The sequence below is a fragment of the Bidens hawaiensis genome, unplaced genomic scaffold, assembly GCF_021521415.1.
Source record: "Bidens hawaiensis isolate Kalapana, Puna unplaced genomic scaffold, B.hawaiensis_p1.1 tig00000536_1, whole genome shotgun sequence".
Lineage (NCBI taxonomy): Eukaryota > Viridiplantae > Streptophyta > Magnoliopsida > Asterales > Asteraceae > Bidens > Bidens hawaiensis.
In genome coordinates this window covers 5,410,152-5,431,816 of record NW_027491034.1, presented here as the reverse complement: position 1 = coordinate 5,431,816, position 21,665 = coordinate 5,410,152, and the positions used below count along the sequence as shown (strand labels likewise).

Genomic DNA, 21,665 nt, shown 5'->3' with positions numbered 1-21,665 from the left:
TATTGTGTAATATGATGCATGCATATACATAGCTAGAGATCGTGGGTTTTTTCATTGTACGAACCGGTCGACTGAGTATGCACCATCTACCCTTTAAGACACCAAAAGCTCTCTCGACATCTTTTCTTGCCGATTCTTGCAACTTCTTGAACGCTTTTTCATTGTCCTCGACAGGAAACGAAAAGACTTTCACAAAAACAGACCATTGCGAGTAGATATCATCGACAAGATAGTAGCCACGTCTGCAATATCTCCCGTTGACAAAATACGGACATAAAGGTGCGGTACCATATGTTACGCTCTGAAACAATGGTGATGTGTACAGAATAGTGATGTCGTTGTTTGAGCCGGGAACACCAAAATAAGAATGCCAAATCCATAAATCATTTGACGCAACCGCTTCAAGTGAGATGGTCGGTCGTTTGATATCACCCCTAACATACGCCTCTTGAAACTCCTGTGGACAATTCCTCCATTCAATATGTGTACAATCGATGTTACCGAGCATCCTGGAAAATGCCATCCAGCCTCATGCGCGGCGTAAAGACGTGTAATGTCGTGTCTTGTTGGTTTTTGCAGAAACTCTTTGCCATACAATTTAATAATCGCGTTACAAAAGAATTGTAGACATTCAAGTGAAGTTCTTTCAGACATTTGTAAGTATTCATCGAATTGGTCGGGTGGGATACCTGTCGCTAATTGACGAATAGCGGATGTGTATTTTTGAAGCACCGTAAAACTTCGTTTGCCCCTCGCGTCGTAAGATTCTTGAAACCATTCTTCGCTTGCTTCGACGTCGGCTACAATCTTTAAAAATAAAGATTTCGGCAAACGAAAGCGTTCCCTAAACGTCTCGTCATTGTATTTCGGCTCCTCCACAAAATAGTCGTTCGTTAGCACTTCGTGGGCATATACAATCACAATCCACCATTTTTAATTTTGGACGGCTCGGGCCTTCAAGTTCGTTATATAACAACGGGAACCATTCGGCAATGTCATCGTCCGAAGACGAAGAGCTGTCGGTGTCTAAGGGAACCAAGTTGTTCGGAAATTCCATATTTTTTTGTTTTGAATGAAGTGTAAGATTGAGAGTGTTTTGACTTGGATTTAGTTTTGAGTTAGATTGAAATGGTTGTTTATTTATATTGTTTAATTTTTTTTATTTAAACCCCCCCCCCCAACCGTCAAAATCCCCAACGGTACAATTTCTTGGATTTTAAACGCGTGATAGCCATCACGCTAATCCTCTCATCACGCGTGATAAGAGGGCCTTCGACGGTGTTTGCCAAGCCATCACGCGTGATGGGAGAGGCTCGACTAGAAAGAATAACCACGCTCCACCCCGAGTCCCCTAGGGGGGGGGGGTGGTTCCATTTTCCTCACACACCACATCCAATGGTGGTGTGAAGGTATAACTTGCAAACCCACACCCACCCAAACCCACTTTGACGTCGTATAATTCCGGCTGTCCACCACCATGCCGCCACTTCATCCAAAACCCTAACTCCACCACCGTCGTAAAATTCCGGCCGTCCACCACCATTCCGCCACTTCATCCAAAACTCTAACTCCACCACCTTCGTATAATTCCGACCGTCCACCACCACTCCGTCCACCGCAGATCTAATTCCGGTCGTCCACCACCGCCACTCCACCATCGTCGTATAATTCCGGTCGTCAATTCTCCCCCAATGATAACATTTATTGCAGATCTGATTCAATCCAATGGCTCCCTCCTCCAACGTTCACATTTCTCGAAAACTCCCCCCTCACAACTTGATAGCCATCACGGCTCCTCACCACGCACCAGCCCGGGTGCCCTAATATACGTATATTTTAGATCATCTGGGGATATCTCTAAAGCTAAAGCTGGTGGTATATACTCTCCAACAAAGTCCCGCCCACCTCCTAAGTAAGTGAGACTCCCAAACACTGACACTCTTGACATCTCCGCCAGCCATCCATCTCCCAAACTCTCCGCCCAATTTCTTCACCTCCTCAAATACATACCACCTCTCATTGATTTCATTCATTCATTCAACAATAATGGCTCTTACTCACTCACTCATCTCCCCAATTCTCAACCCAACCACTCAAAACTCAAAGCTCTCATTCAACCAACTCTCTTTCCCCAGATCTCCTATCTTGTTATCCACTCAACTCAACAACACCAGATTCATCGCCAATTGTACTCCAACAGCCGTCGTTGATACCACCACCACCACAGAAGTTGACAGCCACTCAATTTAATATTTCTATTTTTAATTAACTCATTCTTTCATTGTGAATATGATTTTCAGAATACCCTGCCTTTCCTACCGCGGTTGATATTAATCAGATTCGTGAAATCTTACCCCACAGGTTTCCGTTTCTTTTGGTGGATCGGGTGATTGAGTATAATCCAGGTGTCTCTGCCGTTGGGATCAAGAATGTCACTATTAATGATAACTTCTTTCCTGGTCATTTTCCAGACAGACCCATCATGCCTGGTGTTCTTATGGTTGAGGTACCCTACCGTCTTACACTTACACTTTTATCTTCCTTTCAGTCTATTGTTGCCATATTTGTTGGTTGACATTGATGGCGTGTTCTAATATATATTTAAATATTTTCTAGGCAATGGCACAAGTTGGGGGTGTGGTGATGCTGCAACCAGAAGTGGGCGGGTCGCGTGACAATTTTGTGTTTGCTGGAGTAGACAAGGTTAGATTTAGAAAACCAGTGGTGGCCGGAGATACTTTGGTCATGAGAATGACACTCACAAAACTTCAAAAACGCTTTTGAATTGCAAAGATGGACGGGAAGGCGTATGTCGGGGGTGAAGTCGTTTGTGAAGGTGAGTTCATACTGGCCATGGGTAACACTAGCTAACCTGATCTGAGCTGATTTTCAGGTTTCCATTTTTTTGTTGTGTAATGTTTGATATTTAAGTATTCAGCGGTTTTTGTTGCATGAATTAGCGTGTAAGAACTAAATGGAATCTTGCTGTTTTTAGTTTATTATTTGAATGGGGGACTTGATCATTTTGAAATTTGAAGCAATATAGTTTGGTTAAGAGGATCATGGTTGGGTAGGTCTTTGTATTCCCAAGCTTAGATATAGAAAACCGTTAAAAGGGTACCCCTCGAGCCTGTATCTCGTATGTATAAAAGTTGGCGATCAGCAAAAAAGCCGAATAGCCAAAATCATAACCGTGATAACAAAAGTAAGGTGAAACAATTGAGAAACAGATTGTTTGGTTTGTTCAGTTATGGACTATGGTTATATGTGTATAACTAACCGAATTATCCAAACTGACATTGAAAGCAACATTTATATCTCTATTTCATATAAAAATTATAAATATTATGTTATGTGTTGGAAATGTTTTCGTATAATATTTGTAAATCATATTAGTTGTTTATTCAAACCAAAATACAATTAGATTTGTTAATTAAGTTAGCACTAGCCGACACTAACCGAACCATCATTCCAATAACAGAAACAAGTCTTTTATGATAATCTTAACACGAAAACACAAGTATAAATTCGGTTTTAGCTAATAACCGAGCTGACCTGTGTTGAGCCTTAATGAGAGAGTTTCAGTTAAAGCTTAACAATGAAGCATGCTGGCTACATAAACCGATTAACACGACTTCACTTGATTCAGAAACACATTGTTTTAGAAGTTTATTCGTTTCAAAACACAAAGCAAACCAAGCTTAGCTTTTAAGAGCCCTCTAAATAAATAATTTACATGTTACATAACACAATCATTTAAATTCCTACAACCCAAGAGCTGGTGTTTTCCCTTGTCCTGCCTCAAATATAGGATATCAACATTGCCAACATTGCTATCCTTGCATGCGTAATCTCAGACAACTTCAACCTCTCAAGCTTCTCGGTACCCAGAACATAAATCCCATTCTGGATCGTACTTGCGAAGCATAACGGGTCAAATAAAAATTTGCCATATGGATAATTCAGTTCTCCAGTGGCGTTGGCAAAATACTCCGCGGTCGCCCAGTCAACAGACCGGGACTTAGGGTTGAAAAAGCCAACCCACCGTTTGCTCTCAACCCAACCCCATTAGCATGAGTTAGGCCCAGTGGCGAATCCAAGATTTTTTTCACGTAGGTTCACAATTTTCATAAAGACCGGGCATAAAAAACTTTGGGTCGGTTAAACTGTTCTACGTGAGGTAATCCAAAGATCCCTTTGTAGTATAGACAAAGACAAGTGATTATATGTGGGAAAATGGGCTGTGCGGGTACTCACAGTTTGTAGTTTTAGAATATGATATATTTGTTTCGGATTGGAATGAGTTGTTAAAAAAACTTAGCACATGTCAACTTAGAAAGAAGCATTAAAATGATTAAATCAGCAAGTTAAAGATATACAAAACTAATAGTTAAGTTTCAAGTCAGGTAACTAAATTTGCAGATTCATCAAATCAAATATAACTTTGAGGACTAGCACACAATTGCAATCGCTGCTACATCAATGCAGATTTCAAGGGAGTTTATACTGTTATTGTATCATAATCAACATTGTATGAAGAATGACTCGACAAATATGAACAATGAGCAATATAAATAATCAACAATTATGATATACCCTAACCTATTCTATAGAACGAAAACCTCTTCCCTTATCATTAAACACTTGTTGCGGACCTCATGGCATCTTCCGTTGGGAGAACCCATGAATGCCATGAATTCGACTACTTTCTCATAGTAGAGAATCAAGTTTCAACAACTAATTTCAGTAAGTGTAAATTTTGTAAAAGCAAAAAAAAGAACACTAACCAGAAAGTTGGATAGAGCAGGTCGCTTTGGAGTAGCTTAGTATTTTAAGTAAGATAAGAAAAGGAAAAAACCATGCTTCAAAGAGGATTTGAACTCGGGTTTTCTCAGTTCAAATGCAAAGTCTTAACCACTAGACCATGATTTGACTTGTTTATGGGTTTACTCAAGGTTTTATATATGGGTTCACTCTAATTTTTTATATAGGCGTTGAAGAAACACGGACCCGATCCCCTTAACGTGTCCTGTATCCAATGAGTCCACATGGTAGGATATGATAACAACCAACACGATATGAGTACAACTTCCCAAAGTCTAATGACCGGAACTTGCAAAACAGACACCGTGAGTCTCGTCACGGGAAGGACAAGAGGGGGGGTCTTCCCGTAACTACCCTCCGGCGTGAGAATCAGTACAGTTCTTAAGAGAGAAAGTACTGAAGTATTTAGAGTAAGTACAGTGAGAGTGAATGAATACCTCATGGAGATTGAGAAGGTATTTATAGCCGAAGGATGTAGGAAGGTGATTGAGCCAGCTGTCCCTTTCAGAAGATGATCTCATAACCACCTGGACACGTGTCCTCAAATGATAGGTTCAGTTATACGTCGCATGTGCATGAATAACAACCTGAACACGTGTCCTCATGCGATAAGATGATAAATAACCCTGGCCATGTGCACGGTTATAATGGCATTGTCAGGTATCCTTTATTCGTTAGCTGAGAGGTCACGTATTGCCCAAGAAAGCAACTTGGTAAATCTTCTAGAAAGTAATTAGTTAATTACAGCTGTCCTGAGGCATTGCCCCCCGGTCATTTTGTGGGGACGGATATTTCTTCTTGCGGATGGCTTCTGAGGATGCCAGGATGCTTCCGCATACGTCATGTGGGTGTTTCTTCCTTAGACGGTTAAACGGGTGATCTGTATGTCCCGCGGGTGACTTGTGAGGAGCTCTTAATTGACCCGCGGGTAGTACTTAAGGGTTTTTGGGTCTTTTTGGTACCCTACCTCTATAAGTCCCCCTAGTCCAGTGTTTCTTCTGCGTGAAGTACTTTATGCGGGTGAAATTTTGGATTTAAGGGTGTTTTTTGGGAATTTCTGAAATTTACAAGTTGTGGTGATTTTATTTTGTATTGGATAACCATGCAAGAGTACGAGGTGACAGCTTGCAGGCGTGTGTGTCAGAAGATGTGACGTTTATGCCGGCTGTCACTGTAGCCGACTGTATACGTTTTTGCTTTTTCGAATTTCCCGCATGACGTGGCATCCGTTGATTGGATCTCGACGTCTTCTCTCCACTGTTCATATCCCATCGCATTAATTGCGATGGGTATAAATAGTGGAGTTTAACTTCTCTTCAAAGTTTTATCGCCTTTGATTTCTTTGGATTTTCTTCGTGTTTCTCAATATATCTTAGCCATATCTTTACTTTTCGTCACGATTGCTCGTTGCTTACCATTTTTAAACGAATCGATGGCTGATAGTGCAGGATCTGTAGCACCAACTATAGATACTACGGAGATTAGGTGGGATGTATCTGAGTACGAAGCGTTACTTCGTACTTATGGAATCCCATCGGAGTGGGGGCCCGAGTTCCCTACTGCCGGATCTGTGGCTAGCTTGCCTCCGGTTGGCAAAATGGTCGTATATTCTGACTACTTCGAGTATGGAAATTTCCGGTTTCCAATGACGAAGTTCTTCATGAAGGTACTGAGTGCCTATGGGGTCCATTTATCTCAACTACATCCTCTCGCTGTTATGCTAATTCGTCATTTCGAATTCGTGTGTACGGCGAAGGGGATGTTGCCATGTGTTGATCGTTTCCCGGTGTTCTACCGGATGGCCAGTCGCGGTGGGTGGTTTATGTTTTATGCCCGAGAAGATAGGGTTATTGGCACTCTGCATAAGGGGGGTTCCAAAGATTGGCACCACAAGTTCTTCTGGATTTCAGAAGACGTTGTTCCGGTCCCTATGGTCCGTCGCCCTGTAGGTGGGGCGATTCCAGAGGTTGTTACGGCCCCTCATGAGGGTCGGGGTTGGTTTCGCGCTCTAGTTTCGGAACCAACCTAAATGCGGGCATTGCCTGAGGAAGCCCTTGTATGGGCGGTATGAGCCGTTTATGGCCATCTCTATATTTGGAACCTGTTTTCATCGGTTCGGATGAACGTAGGTTGCCCTATTTATTTTTGTCTTGCTTGAAACTTTATGATTGATTTTTCCTGTTTTCTCTTTCAGGTCCGGGTCCCATGTTATATGCTCTTTTTGAGGATAGAGGTTGTACCAGGAAGAGCATTCGCGATGCGAAAGATAAACCTACCCTTGAAAAGACAGAAGATCAATTTCTTTTTCCTGTGAAGGTGCGTGCCGAACCAGTAGTTTTGGACGCTACCTATCAATCAGGTGCGTATGTTTTAAGCCATCCTCTTCTTAACGCCCTTAATTCTGATGGGGTGGTCGTCATTCTATCATCGAGTGACGATTCTGCGACCCAAGAAGAGGAGGAACTCTGACGATGCTCCCGAATATTCATATGTCTCCTACCTATTGGCAGAATTGAGGAACAAGAGGACTCTTCGGTTTTCTCAGGCAAGTGATGCGGGTGCAAGTACCGCGGATGCCGGAGAAGGATCAGCGAAAAAGAAGCGGCGGACCCATCGCCCCAAAAAGCAGGAGGTCAATCTTGCTGAGCGCATGAAAACATTGGCTGGTAAGTACTATCTTTTGACAGTTCATTATCTTGATCGATACTTAGATGTTACTTTACTGTGCAGATCCATCTATGGTTGTTGGCGGGAGTGTTGTGTCAGACAAGCTACCGTTGCCAACACCTACTTCTGAGAAGCAACCGTCCCCTCCTCCGGAGAAGGAGAAGGAAGATAAGCCTCCCACTCCTCATGCGAAGGCAAACGTAGAAGGTCTGAACCTCCAATCGGAGGGTAATAATTCTCTGGATTATCTTTTTCAGAATAGGGATGCTACCGGTTTTTAGGAAAAAAATCCTGTCGTGAATGAGGAAGGCTTCAGAACAGAGGAATCCCCGCTTCATCCTCCTCCACAACTTTCTGCTACTTTTTTGCTTCCACCCAAGGGTGGGGGAAGAAGTTTTCCATTTGGGCAATCCTTTCAAGGTGATGTGGAGGTAGCAACACGAAGTGCTCCTCAACAATCTTCCTCAATCCCCGTTCGCCTCCTTGCATCAAGTTTTGATTATTGCAGAGAAACGAATCTGGGCGAGGACTATCATTTGTTTGTCCCTGACTGGGATATTGTCAATGGGTCTCGTTTTACTGACCCGGATGTCTGCATGACGTTCGTTAATCAGTGCGTGCCTCCTGCGGAATGAGTTCACCAGCGTGGACGTTCTCGTCATGATCCTCACACTGATTTTTCTTCGTCCTTTGCCAACACTTTGGCTTGCGGACAAAAAATATTATGCAAATGGCGAACGATAGGTGGGAAGCTGGGCGAGATGACCCGAGCTGCGGAGGATGCTAGGAAAGAAGCTGAGGAGCATCGTGTCGTGGCAATTAATGAGAAATGGAAATTATCTGATGCAAATATTGCCTTGAAGAATGAGAAAGATCGGAATGCTACTACTGCCCGCCAGTGGAAAGAAGCCTGCGAGATGCAAAATTCACTACTCAAAGCTGCTCGCGGCGATGCCCAGCGGAAGAATGAGGACCTAGCTAAGGCACTTGAGGCTAACTCAGCTTTGGAGAACCAAGTGACCCGCCAAGGTGCCAAAATTCAAGAGCTTGAAGCAGAACTAAGTTGCAAAAAGAGAAAGCTGACTTAAGGACAAAAGCGCTGCTGGAATACAAGCTGCTTATGACTCGCTTTTGCAAGCTCGTGACGAAGCGGAATCCCGCGCAGCTGACGGGTTCCGGCGCTTCAAGAAAGGGCGGAGCGTGTTGAGCAAGACCGCCACTGGTTATTGGGTCAAGGGATTGACTTCGTGAGTTTCTCTTACATATCTTTCCTCACCTACTTAATTTTGTTTATGCTTATGAACTATTTTTCCTTTGTTAGGTAATTCGACACGTTAAGAAAAGTCTGGAGCTGACTGACAGCTTTGCCTTTTTGATTGCTGCTTCAACCCAGCTTGGCCGCGTGACGGGTTTTAATGAAGGAATGATGTATTCCTAGACCAGTCGCTCTTTTGAGGATCATCCGCTTCATGGCCTTGATGTCAAGCAAGAATATGGCATGCGGATCAAAGAATATGATGATCTAGTGTTTCCGTTGCAGGGTATGCTTCCGGAGTTTGCTTCCGCCGACGACGGTGTGCAACAGTTGAGGAACATTCTGGATGATGAGTCCGAGGACACTCCGTCCACTCCTCCTGAGGACACTCCATCAACACCTCTGGAAGATACATCAGCTCCTAACTCTTAGGCTAGATTTAGTCTCTAAGACTTGTAATTTCTTTCATATTTGGTAACTATCCTTTGACTATGAATGAAAGTGAAATTTTTGTCTTGTGAATATTATATTATATGTAAGATAATATCTTTTGTGAGATATCTTTGGTTTATGAATAATATGAATTTTTGCAAGTGGGATGGTTGTGATGACGTGGCGGAAAGAGAATGACATTGGGCAACTGACAAGACGTGTGAAACGCCTTTTGACAGCCTGTTCCCATTTTTTCGTCTTTCCCGCCTGACGTGTCCATCATCCACTGGTCCACTTTTTCTCTCTCCGTTGGCAGTCCGTCAGTCGCATTAATTGCGATGCATATAAATAGACCATATCCACCTCCATTCAATCTTTATCATTTACAGATTTCTTCCATTCTCTTTTCAAAAGCAAATCTGAGATTTCTTCATTCCATCTTTTTAAGCTTCCAATATAAGTTCTTTGCTAGAATCTAACATATTGGTCCATTTTAGATGGCGGGAGATAAGAAGAGTGCTCCTGCTATTCATGAGGTTGTCGTGAACCTCAAGGAGAAGGATTATAACGACGTTGTAAATATATATGGTCTGGCGCCGGAGTGAGAGCCGGAGCGTCCGGCGGACGGTTCTATTGCGACCGAACCACCCGTGAAGAAGATGGCTGTCTATGTAGATCGTTTTACAACGGGAAATTTTTGGGTTCCAGTGATGAGGTTTGTCCAGTCCATCTTGACAACATACAGAATTCATATATCACAGATCCATCCTTTTGGGATGTTAAGAATTCGACATTTCGAATTATGTTGCCAAACTCATGATTTTAAACCGTCCGTCGGTATGTTTGCTGTGTTTTACAAGATGACCTACCTCGACGGTTGGTATAGCTTTGCTACTACTGGGAAGGCAGCTATCGGTACTGAATGGATCTGTAGCCTCTATGGCTGGAAGCCGAAGTTTCTCTGGGTCCGAGAGGATGTTATTCCCTTTGCGATGGCTTATTGTAAGGCGGAGGACAAGATGCCGGTGGTTCCCGATGCTGCCCATGAGAATCTTCCTTGGTTCACAACATTAACCGCACCACCAACTCCCATGCGCCCAATACACGAGGGGGCGATTGTGAGTGCTAAGATGAGCCGTTTTTGGCCATTCCCTGATTTGGAGCCTTATTACGAGAGGCCAAATAAAAGTAAGTTTAGTGTTGTTTCAATATTCAATTGATAAGTGCCTGACTCCTGACTTTTATTTTTGTTTATACAGGTAAGGGGTTCCGCCTTCGATACTCTATTAGACCTTGAAGAAGGATTGATGGTGCGCCGTCCAATCAATTCGAGGGACGCGCCTACCTTGGAGCGTACGCGCGTCAATTTTTTATTCCCCACTGCGTTTCCCTCGGAACCCATGGTTTCCGAGACGATGTACGCTAAAGGTGAGGAGTTTGTTCAGAAAGGTGGGGCATTTTACAACCTTGACCCGTGACTGCTGTTACTTCCAGCGGAGTGATTGTACTCCTTTCGTCTAGCGAGGAGTCATCACTCTGCGAAGAAAGGTTAACAGTTGATGCTACTAATACCATGCATTCAACTGTAGGTTTGACCCGCAAGCAAGATCATAAGGCCACCACCAGCCAAGTGGCGGGTGACGAGAACGCCGATGCCACTGCTAAGGATGACCGATAGATTGCTGGTGATGTTAGCATCGAGGTAGCACCTCAAGCTATTGGCGCGGTTGTTTCCAAAGCGGCTGGTAAACGTAAAGTTAAGCCTACCAAGGTCGCCCCGTCTAAGAAGCAAAAAACAGTAAACTTGGAAGCCCGCCTCTAGCAGATTTCTTCCGAGGGTATTTCTTTTGGTAAATTTAACATTCTTCACATTTGACAATTATATTATATCAAACGTATTTTTTGACGAACGAATGTTGTCTTACAGTAGCCCTGAAAGATCTTTTTGAGGGTGTTTCAGGTCTTAAAGGTTCAACTCTGCCTCCCAATCCACCTTCGTCATCGCTCAACACCGCCGAGGAGCCGATCATTGTGACGGATACCTCTCCTTTTAAGGAGAAGGAGGTTGATAACTCCGAAGACCCCGTTATGTCACCCTCCTTCAATGTTCATCGTTTCAAGGATCAAGGAGGGGTTAGTGCATTTTCCTATGGGCGTCAAGAGTCTCCGCCTCCTCGTAAGGAAGAGGATGCAATACATCATCCGCAATGGTCTCTACGCCAAAATTCAACTTTAGCGACTCGGACGTATGTTTCGAATATTTGCAGGAAAGCCTTCCTCCTGCAGAGCGGGAGCGCCAACGCAACCGCATTCGCCAAGAATTGCTGAACACTCATTCTTATTGCACGGAGAATGCGGTTTCCACCAGTCAGGAGATATGCCGAGACTGGCTGGTTATGAATAAGGCGTGGGAGGACCATGAAGCTAAGGTGGTTGAAGCAAAGAAAGAAGCCCTTGGGGCTATGGATGAGGCTAAGGAGAGCCTTCAAGCTCTAGAAGCAGAAAAAGCTGCGCATTCTATCGCTGAGGAAGCCAAAGTCGTTCTCTAGCAGCAGCTGGATGAACTCGGGATAAAAGCTTTAAAGCTGAATCAGCGGCCAAGGATGAACGCCTTAGCAACCTTGCTTCCAAGAACCAAGAACAGGCCTTGGAATGCGCTGGCCATAAGATGGAGCTTGTTCGAGCTCAGGTGGATAAAAAATGGTTATTGGCAGAAGGAATTCCCCAGGTAACTGTGTTTCTCAATATTATCATGATCATTTGTGAAACACTTACTTACAATTTTATTTACCAGGTTATTACCCATATTCGGGCGAGTGATGAACTCGGGAACTGTGTCCCCGTACTTTTGAATGCTTCCAAACAAGCTGGCTGTCAAATAGGCTTCCAGGAAGGCTACAAATTTGCTTCAGAAGCCAAGCTTCCGGAAGAACATATTTTGCAAGACCAGGATACTGCTGTCGTACTTATCCAGAAAACAAAAACTTTTGGTACTTTAAAGTTTTCTTTTGCGGAGCAGATATCTGAGCTCGCTGATAAGGAGGATGGTACAAATCAGTTAAAGGATTTCCTTGGTCTTGCTGAGGAAGATGAGGACGCCCAGAACGATGCGGAAGGTGAAAATGTGGAACATGAAGGCGTGGCATCATAGGCATAGCTTCCTCTACATATATTTTTTTTTGTTTTCTAATTCATCAATTTTGCTGTAATCCCATTTGTATATATAAAGAAGTCTTGTTTCATCCAGTACACTTTGTCTTATTCTTCATAATATAAGTGTTTGTAGGATCTTCTTGCTTGTCAATAAACGATTACATAGCAACACATGAGACTAGAATAAAATTTTCATAGATCAGGCGAAAGCCATATTACAAAAGATGAAATTACATAGTTTGTGCTTATCTAATTAGGCACGCAGGCCAAAAAGAAAAACGTACTATAAGTAACACTTCTTCAATTAGGCCCCGTTCCAAGTTTTAGGAAACTCAGTCCCGTCCAACTTTTATAACTTGTAAGCACCTTTAGATAAAACTTGTTTAACTTTATAAGGTCCTTCCCAAGTTGGGGCCAACTTGCCCGGAGGCCTCATTGTTGCAGAAAATAAAGTCTCCCACATCAAACTCACACTTTTGGACCCGCGAGTTACAATATTTCTGCAATTGGCGTTTATAATTGTGCTCGCGGATCGATGCCAGTTCCCTCCTCTCTTCGAGGAGGTCAAGATTCATCTGGAGTTCATGATCATTATCATCAATCAATAAAACTGTTGCGGACGAGATCCCAATTTCGACTGGAATCATGGCCTCGGTGCCATAGGTCAAACTAAAGGGGGTCTCAGAATTACTAGAATTCTTTTGGGTGCGGAAGGCCCAAAGTACATGGGGCAACTCATCAACCCAACCCGTCCATTTAGTTCCTAACCTTGCTTTGATCCCTTCCTTAATTATCCAGTTGGTTCGCTCAACCTGACCATTCGCTTGCGGATGGGCTACGGATGTGAAGATTTGAGAGATATGCAGTTCTTTCAACCATTCTTGTAGCCCATTGTCCACGAACTGAGTACCGTTGTCACTAACAAGTTCTAGTGGAAGACCAAACCGTCAGATTATGAATTCCCAAAGGAATTTCTTAACACTTGCTGCTGTTATGGATGCAACTGGTTTGGCTTCTACCCACTTTGTGAAGTAGTTGATGGCTACTATTAAAAACTTGACGCGTCCCGGGGCTTCAGGGAAAGGTCCCATTATGTCGATAGCCCATTTCTGGAACGGCCAGGCGGAAGTGACTGGAACGAGTTATTCTTTAGTCATAGTGTGTTGGGAGCATGACGCTGGCAAGAATCACATTTCTTGATTTCCTGCACAGCGTCCAGATGCATTCCCGACCATTAATATCCGGCATTCATCAGCTTTGCTACGACCATACGCGGGCCTGCATGAAGACCACAGATGCCTTCATGAACTTCTCTGATTAAATAGTTCGCGTCCTCGGCATCCACGCATCTAAGTAGTGGGCCGAGGAAGGAACGTTAGTATAAAAAACCGTCATGCATCTGATAGTTCAAGGCTTTGTGTTTTATCTTCGGAGCCGCAATTATTTCTTCCGGGAGAGCTCCTGATGACAGGTATGCTATGATAGGTGTCATCCAAGATTCTACTCCAGTTTGAATTACCAAAACCTGATGTTGCGGGACGGATGGGCGATCCAGTATTTCAATGCGGGTGTCCTTAGCAAAGTGTTTGAAATTCGTCGAATCCAGTTTACTAAGGGCATCCGCTGATTTGTTGTCGCTTCTCTTTTGTGAATTACTTTACGTGAAGAAAACTGAAGCATCAAATCTTTCACCTGTGACACGTATGAAGCCATTACATCATTTTTTTGCTTCGTACGTGCCATTGATCTGTCTCGCGATTAACATGGAATCCACGCGGGCTTCCAATTGTTTCACCCCGAGCTTTTTAGCTATCCGCAGGCCCGCCAGAAAAGCTTCATACGCTGCCTCGTTGTTAGTACTCTTAAAGTCTAACTTTATGGCGTATGTAAATTCGTGGCCTTCGAGATTGAATAGTCCGAGGCATGCGCTAGATCCCTCGCTGCTTGAAGCTCCGTCCATAAATATTAACCAAATTTGTCCTTGTTCAGGAGGTGCTCGGGGTTGCTGCTCAATCAAACATTCTTTCTCTTTGTGTCGTGGAACCTCAGTGACAAAGTCCGCCAACACCTGCCCCTTAATTGCTGGCATGGGTTTATACTCTATTGCATGTTCACCCAGCTCGATTTCCCACTTCGCCAATTGCCCAAACAATTCCGGCTTACTCAGAATGTTCTTGAGTTTGTATTCAGTTAACACATTGATGGGGTGCCCCTGAAAGTACCTGCGGAGGCGTTGGGCAGCATAGACCATTGCTAAAACAAGTTTTTCCAGCATTGAATATCTGGTCTCCGGGTCTGACAACGTTCTGCTGACGTAGTAGATCGGTGTCTGAACATTCTTTCTGTCCGTCAGGAGTAAATCCCCAATGGCAATGTCTAGTGCCGACAAGTACAACGTCAAAGGTTCCCCCGCGGAAGGTGCTGTCAACGTGGGTAGTTCCATCAAACATTTTTTGACCTCCAAGAAAGCTTGTTCAGCTTCTGTGGTCCATTTAAAATGTGCCTTCTTGAGGCAGTTTCTCAATGTTGAGACGAACGGATAGGATTTAGCTGCATGATTCGCCAAAAAACAATTCAAGGCAACCAATCGACTATTAGGCATCTGAACCTCTTTGAGGGAGGAAAGAGAAGGCATGCGGGCTACGGCTTGGATTATATCCGGATTAGCCTTGAAGCCCGCACCAGTAACAATTACTCCAAGAAATTTTCCTTCTTCCATCCCGAACGAAAATTTGGCTGGATTCAGCTTCATGTTGATACCCCCTTAAGGTTTCGAATGTCTCTTCGATATCTCTCAACATTTGATCTTCCTCAATAATTTTTATCACAAGGTCGTCCATATAAACTTCCAAGTTTCGACCGATCTGTTCTTTAAATGCTATATCCATTAATCGCTGATATGTTGCCCCCGCGTTCTTTAAACCAAACGGCATCATTTTGTAACAGAATGTGCCTTAATCTATTCTGAATGCTGTCTTATCCTCATCACCCGCCGGCATGCTGATTTGATGATAGCCTTTGTAGGCATCTAAAAAGCATTTGAATTTGAATTGGGCTATGGCGTCAACCTTATGATCGATCTCCGGAAATGGGTAACAGTCCTTGGGACACGCCTTGTTTAGATCCTTGAAATCTATACACATCTGCCATGTCCCATTGCTCTTAGTGACAATAACCGGATTGGCGACCCAAGTCTAATATTGGATTGGACGGATAATCCCAGCCTGTAAGAGGTCCTGAACTTGTTCATTCATTGCTTTTGTTTGTTCCGGACCCATCTTACGTTTCTTTTGTACAATTGGAATAAACGCCGGGTTCACTCGCAGCTTGTGCTCTACAATCTGTCGCGGAACCCTGGTCATGTTCGCGGGTTGCCACGCGAAGACATCAACGTTCTTTGTTAGCAACTGTTTCAAAAAAGTCCTTACTATCTCAGAGATAGCAGGTCCAATTGTTACAGTTTGTTCTGGAAATTTCTTGTTTAGTACCCATTTCTCGGGTTCAGTCCTTTGAGTTTGTTTTGGAATTTTGCTGGGCTTTGAGTTTTCTGTTGTGAAGCAATGTCGATTAACATGAATTATCGCTACACCGGTGCGGGTTGGAACCCATACCGCGCCGTGAGCTGTGGACTGGTGAGCAATAAAGTCACCGATTTCTTTTCACCCTAAGATGATGTCATGCTTGGAAGTTGCTGGAAGGACCAAAAACTCAACTTCCTCGGTTCTTGTATGAATCTCATCGCTAAGAGTAACCGGGAAGGATATTACCCCTCGCGGGAGCATTACTTCCCCTCCAAATCCGGATATAGGAGCATGAATAGGTTTCAACCTCTCTTTATCCTCCTCATCGAGTTGCTCAAAGCACTGTTCGTACATAATGTCAGATGTACTACCAGTGTCAAAGAAAACATATTGCGTACGATAATGGCCGAAGAGGGCAGTTATTATCAAAGGATTCTTGTTACAAGGTCCGCCTTTAATATGTGGAAAAATCACAGGCTCATTTTTTCCATTCTACTTCATCATACTCTCGCCTCTTTCCCCTAACCTTGTGTCCGCCTTGGATCATATGAACATTTAAGTCCTTGACTTGCTTTTTTGGCGGGCCCTGGTTATCTCCCGCGGGAGCCTTATCAGTCCTGGGTTATCCACCTTTCAACAAATGTCCAAGTTTCGCGGACTTCATAGCCGCCTCAATCTCGTTTTCAAAGCATTACATTCGTTCGTGTTGTGACTGATGTCGTCGTGATACGACAATGTTTCTTGGCATCGAGGAACGACCTCCTCATGAGTGACTGTGGTTTCCTGAAATTCACATTCTCTGTGGTGAGGATTTCGGCGGGGGTCTTTGATAGTGGAGTCCAATTGTTGGGACCTTGATTTGAGGGTCCCGCTTTGTTTTTATTGACAATGAGAGATCTCGCGTCGAATGGTTTTGACACCTCCGTGTTCGGCTAAAGTCTTGACCAGATTGGCCCCTTTGCCTATTTATTAGGTCGTAGAGTTTGGAACTCCACTTTTAACTTCTGCTTTGGATTGTTATACCCCAAAGTTTTTTCCGTTCTGGCATATAACTTCGCTGCGGTCAAGATATCATCCCATTCTTGTGGCATTCCATCTCTACTTGTTAGTGTGTGGATCAACGCATCACATTTGACATTCTTGCGGAAGGCACCGCGAAGCATGTCTTTGCTGATTCCGCTGATGTTTAGACTCTCGTCGTTGAATCGAGTAATAAAATCTTCCACGGATTCATTATCTCGGCGGATATCGTCCAAAATTTCTGACTGGTCACGAGTATGCTTCTTTTGCTAGCTAAATTGTTGAGAATATTTTTTCACCAGATCATCCCAGCTGGAAATTTGACCATCAGGTAACTTTTCAAACCATTCTCGCACTGCCCCTGTTAGTGTCAATGCGAACATGTGACACCAATAAGGGAGCGTCCATCTGCTAACACCACCTACCGCCACAAAGTTTTGAAGATGATCGCTTGGATCAGTCATAAGGTTATATTTACCCACCGATGTAGGTATTTTAGCATTGACAGGAAAAGGTGTTGTAGCGATGCTTGTAATGAACTTCGATTTCTCAGCAAAAGCTGTTGGGCGATACGGTTTAGTGAAATCTTCTTCCGCGTCGCTCTGATACTCTGTGTGGCGGACTATATCCTGTGGGCAACTATTTCTTTCACGCGGACACATCCTGCTGTCACCAGTGTAAAAACTGAAGTCTCTTGGGCAATAACTTGAATCATAACTGTCGAATTCGTCTACGTAAGATGGCATCCGCATGTCCATACGAGGACGGGGGCGCAACCTCCGTAATTCACCAAACTCTTGTTCCGTCTGTTGACTATAACGGATTTTACTTCCTCTCATTGTTGGTGGGGGAGAAAAAGATCTCCGGGGAGATTCTTCATAAGTCAGAGTGCGGGCATGAAAACGTTCGTTGCGCACTCTACGCTCATATTCAGCTTCCAAACTCTCTTGCTGTATGCAGAGCCACTCTTCTAGAGACAGTGGTCCTCAAGATCTGGAATTATGTCGATGAGTCCTCGCCAGATCAGAATCGCCTGAATCGTTATCCAAACCCAATACTGATAGAGTTCGGCAATTTTCTCCCATAACTCGTCCGAGGTCACCCAGATTGGAACCTTTTGGTGCCGTAACGCGTCCCAAATCGGTGGGGGTTGGCCCAGTTGGTGTTGTGACACGCTCGAGGGTATGACCACCCGGTGTTGTATCACTGATTCGTGAACCCGGAGCTGTGATACGTGAAAAAACATTTGAAGTAAAACCTTCAGGTGCTTCTGTGTTAGTAACATGTGAAGTAGGTGCAGGAGTTCCCGTCGGCCCCTCAGGAAGTTTACTCATATTGAACGAACCAAAAAACCAATGAAAACTTATGCAGTTCTAACACCAAAACGGATGGCGCCAATGAAGAAACACGGATCCGATCCCCTTAAAGGGTCCTGGATCCAATGAGTCCACATGGTAGGATACGATAACAACCAACACAATATGAGTACAACTTCCCAAAGTCCAATGACCGGAAGCTGCAAAACAGACACCGTGAGTCTCGTCACGGGAAGGACAAGAGGGGGGGTTCTTCCCATAACCACCCTCCAGCGTGAGAATCAGTACAGCTCCTAAGAGTGAAAGTACTGAAGCATTTAGAGTAAGTACAGTGAGAGTGAATGAATACCTCATGGAGATTGAGAGGGTATTTATAGCCGAAGGATGTAGGAAGGTGATTGGGCCAGCTGTCCCTTTCAGAAGATGCTCTCATAACCACCTGGACACGTGTTCTCAAATGATAGGTTCAAGTATACGTCGCATGTGCATGAATAACAACCTGGACACGTGTCCTCATGCGATAGGATGATAAATAACCTTGGCCATGTGCACGGTTATAACGGCCTTGCCAGGTGTCCTTTATTCATTAGCCGAGAGGTCACGTATTGCCCAAGAAAGCAACTTGGTAAATCTTCTAGAAAGTAATTAGTTAATTACAGCTGTCCTAAGCATTGCCTCCCGGTCGGACGGATACTCCGTCTTGCGGATGACCTCTGAGGATGCCCGGATGCTTCTGCATACGTCATGTGGGTGTTTCTTCCTTAGACGGTTTAGCGGGTGATCCGTATGTCCCGCGGGTGACATGTGAAGAGCTCTTAATTGACCCGCGGGTAGTACTTAAGGGTTTTTGGGTCTTTTTTGGTACCTTAACTCTATAGGCGTTCTATTAAAAATTTGAAACTCAGTGGGTTTCCGTGAACCCGCAAATCACATACTAGATCCGCCCCTGGTTGGGCCCTAAGCAAAGTCCCAAATGAAAACGAGGTGATTGCACCAGAGTCCGCCCCAGTTTAAAACCACATGATGCTGCTCCATGCCTGGCCTACAAAGATACTAAGAACCATCACGATGGCCACCGCCCGTGAATCATCTCGATTTCTCGGTACCATTTTAGAAATGTCGAGCGCTTGCCTAGACCGAGCGGGTCAAGCCTGAACTCCCCCAACCTTTAGTTAACCAAATTCAGTATCATCTTTCAAATATAATTACAAAGTAACTAAGCAATCAATGACACTTAGGAGCCATCGAGCCACTTGGGTCGATTAAATTGCCGTCACCTTTGATGGCAGAAAACTAATTAGACTATGTGTATTGGATTAACTAATTGTTAAGCTAAAATGCCACATAGATGCCAAGTAGGCAAATATGTATATGAATTCACTAAAGTTTATTTAAATCAAGTGTAATGGTTTTAACTAATTACATAATTTTTTATATACTTAATATTTTATTATTAAATAAACAAAATAATTTAATTAACAATACTATAAAATAATACTAGAACATTATACTATATATAAAAAGAAACCTAATGCTACAGTGTTTTAGTGCAGGCCCAATAAATGATTGCAATGTGTCAACCACTTAATTCTTTTTTTTTTTTGAATATTTCCAATATTACTTTATTAGTTATTGATTTAAGACTACAATTTAACACAAAATAGAGGCTGGTGATGTGGCTGTGATGTTATAATCCATAGGTCCTGAGTTTGAACCTATCATTGGCTGATTTTAAGTTTTTTTTTTTTATTTTTTTAAATTTTAGTTTTTTAAGTTTATGTATTTATATATTCCTGATGTGTTGTATAACACACTTGCTTTCTGTATCATTCTTATCATGTTTTAATTGCTTTTTAGTTTAATTATTAAGTTTTATGGTTTGTTTATGCTTGATTTTACAAAATTGAATATTTACTTGTAGGTTATGAAAGTTGGTGGAAAAAGAATGAAGTTTGAAGACTCTAGGGGCTTATTTGAGAAACTTTGAAGACTACAACTCAAGGCCCGACCCAAGCCCGCAAGTTAGAAGCCTTACATGCATAATATATTAATTAAACAAAAGAAAAAAAAAACCCTAACAGCCCCTAAATCCCGAAATCAGCATCAACCAGCCATAAAACTTCCGTTTGGCAGCATCTAGGGTTTCAAAGAAAGTCGTTTTTGCATCTTGTGTGACCAAGTGAAGAAGGAGGCTTCGGACAACTTGGTACAGCAGCTAGGGACCATATTCATCAAGAAACTCAGCTATATATCTTAAGTATTCATCCATAAACTTTATGTTCTTGTTCAAGATTCATAACTAGTTAATTTTGATCTTTAACTTGAATTTTTTTGCAAGTAACTTGAAGATTGACTTGTGCTTGATTGAGATTGATTCTTGAATGATTTTAATTATGTTTATGTTGAGTTATATGATGTTTACTTTGATGTATAGCTGCTGTCCAAATATCATGTTCGGCTAAACTTGTTAGTTCTACCTAGGTTAGATGAATATTGTTAGGTTTTAATGAGTAATATGGATTGTTGATTATCATGGCTTGAATTGTTAATGAAAAGTTTGGTTTAATATTGAATTAGGTTGTGTTTAGTGGATGTGAATTTATTAATTACACTCATATACCTCTTGCTTTGATTAATTGAATACGTTTTGATTGATTGTTGCTTGTTAGAACTCTTTACTTGGTGTTTAGGGTTTGTTTGCGGGGTGATCAACCGTAGGGTTTAAGTGAGTGTTTTAATTGAATATAATCAGCGGGTGAACACCTTCTTAGAGACCGAGAGGTGATAGGAAGTAAACTCGTCTCATTGCTTTTGCTTGTTTGGATTTAGGATCGCTGGTTCGGTTCTTGTCGGGTTTGGCTTTTTGAGCGATTAGTTGATCTAGTTTAAGTTAAGCTGAGTTGTTCCTCTATCCTTGGTTGCGTAGTATTCGTCTCCATTAGGGTAGTGTGTCGGTGAGACCGAGAGGAGATTCGACATTAGAGCACTTTAAAAATTCGTTTCTCGGTTTGTTCTTAAAATCAACTAAGTGTAAGTTAGAGTTTGTTAGTGAGACTGAGAGGTGATCTAGCTTTCTTGAGTGAACCTTAGTTGTGTCATCCTTAGGAATCGGTGTCGTGAGAATTCTCAATCCATTATCTTATTGTACCTTCAATATGATTCTTACCTAGGTAGACGTTTTCTCCAATTGCAGTTAAGTTTCCAAGTTTTGTTAAGAGTTTAGTTAAGTTAAATTAAGTCTTTTAATTTAATTAAATTAAGTTAGGTTAAGTATTTAATAATATAAAAATCAATTTAAAATATATTATTCTTAGGTGAGTTTTATTTAGGGTTAAGTATTAGATACGTGTTCACGTGTCCTTGTGTTCGACACTCGGACTTCCTTAGGTCTATACTATTAGTGATCGGTACACTTGCCGGTTGTGTGTGGATTCATTAGGATTTTCGTTTAATAAATTTAAAGCTTAGTTGTGAGAG

At 42.8% G+C, this 21,665-nt stretch overlaps 1 long non-coding RNA gene and 1 pseudogene across 1 annotated transcript; one reads left to right on the top strand and one right to left on the bottom strand.

The window, feature by feature from the left end:
• Window positions 1–2,307: 2,307 nt before the first annotated feature.
• LOC143635677 (uncharacterized) lies at window positions 2,308–3,023 on the top strand. Its single transcript, XR_013154106.1, has 2 exons — window positions 2,308–2,506; window positions 2,617–3,023. It is a non-coding gene; the product is annotated as an uncharacterized LOC143635677 (long non-coding RNA).
• Window positions 3,024–3,764: 741 nt separating this feature from the next.
• LOC143635127 (chlorophyll a-b binding protein CP24 10A, chloroplastic-like) lies at window positions 3,765–20,018 on the bottom strand (annotated as a pseudogene).
• Window positions 20,019–21,665: the final 1,647 nt, after the last annotated feature.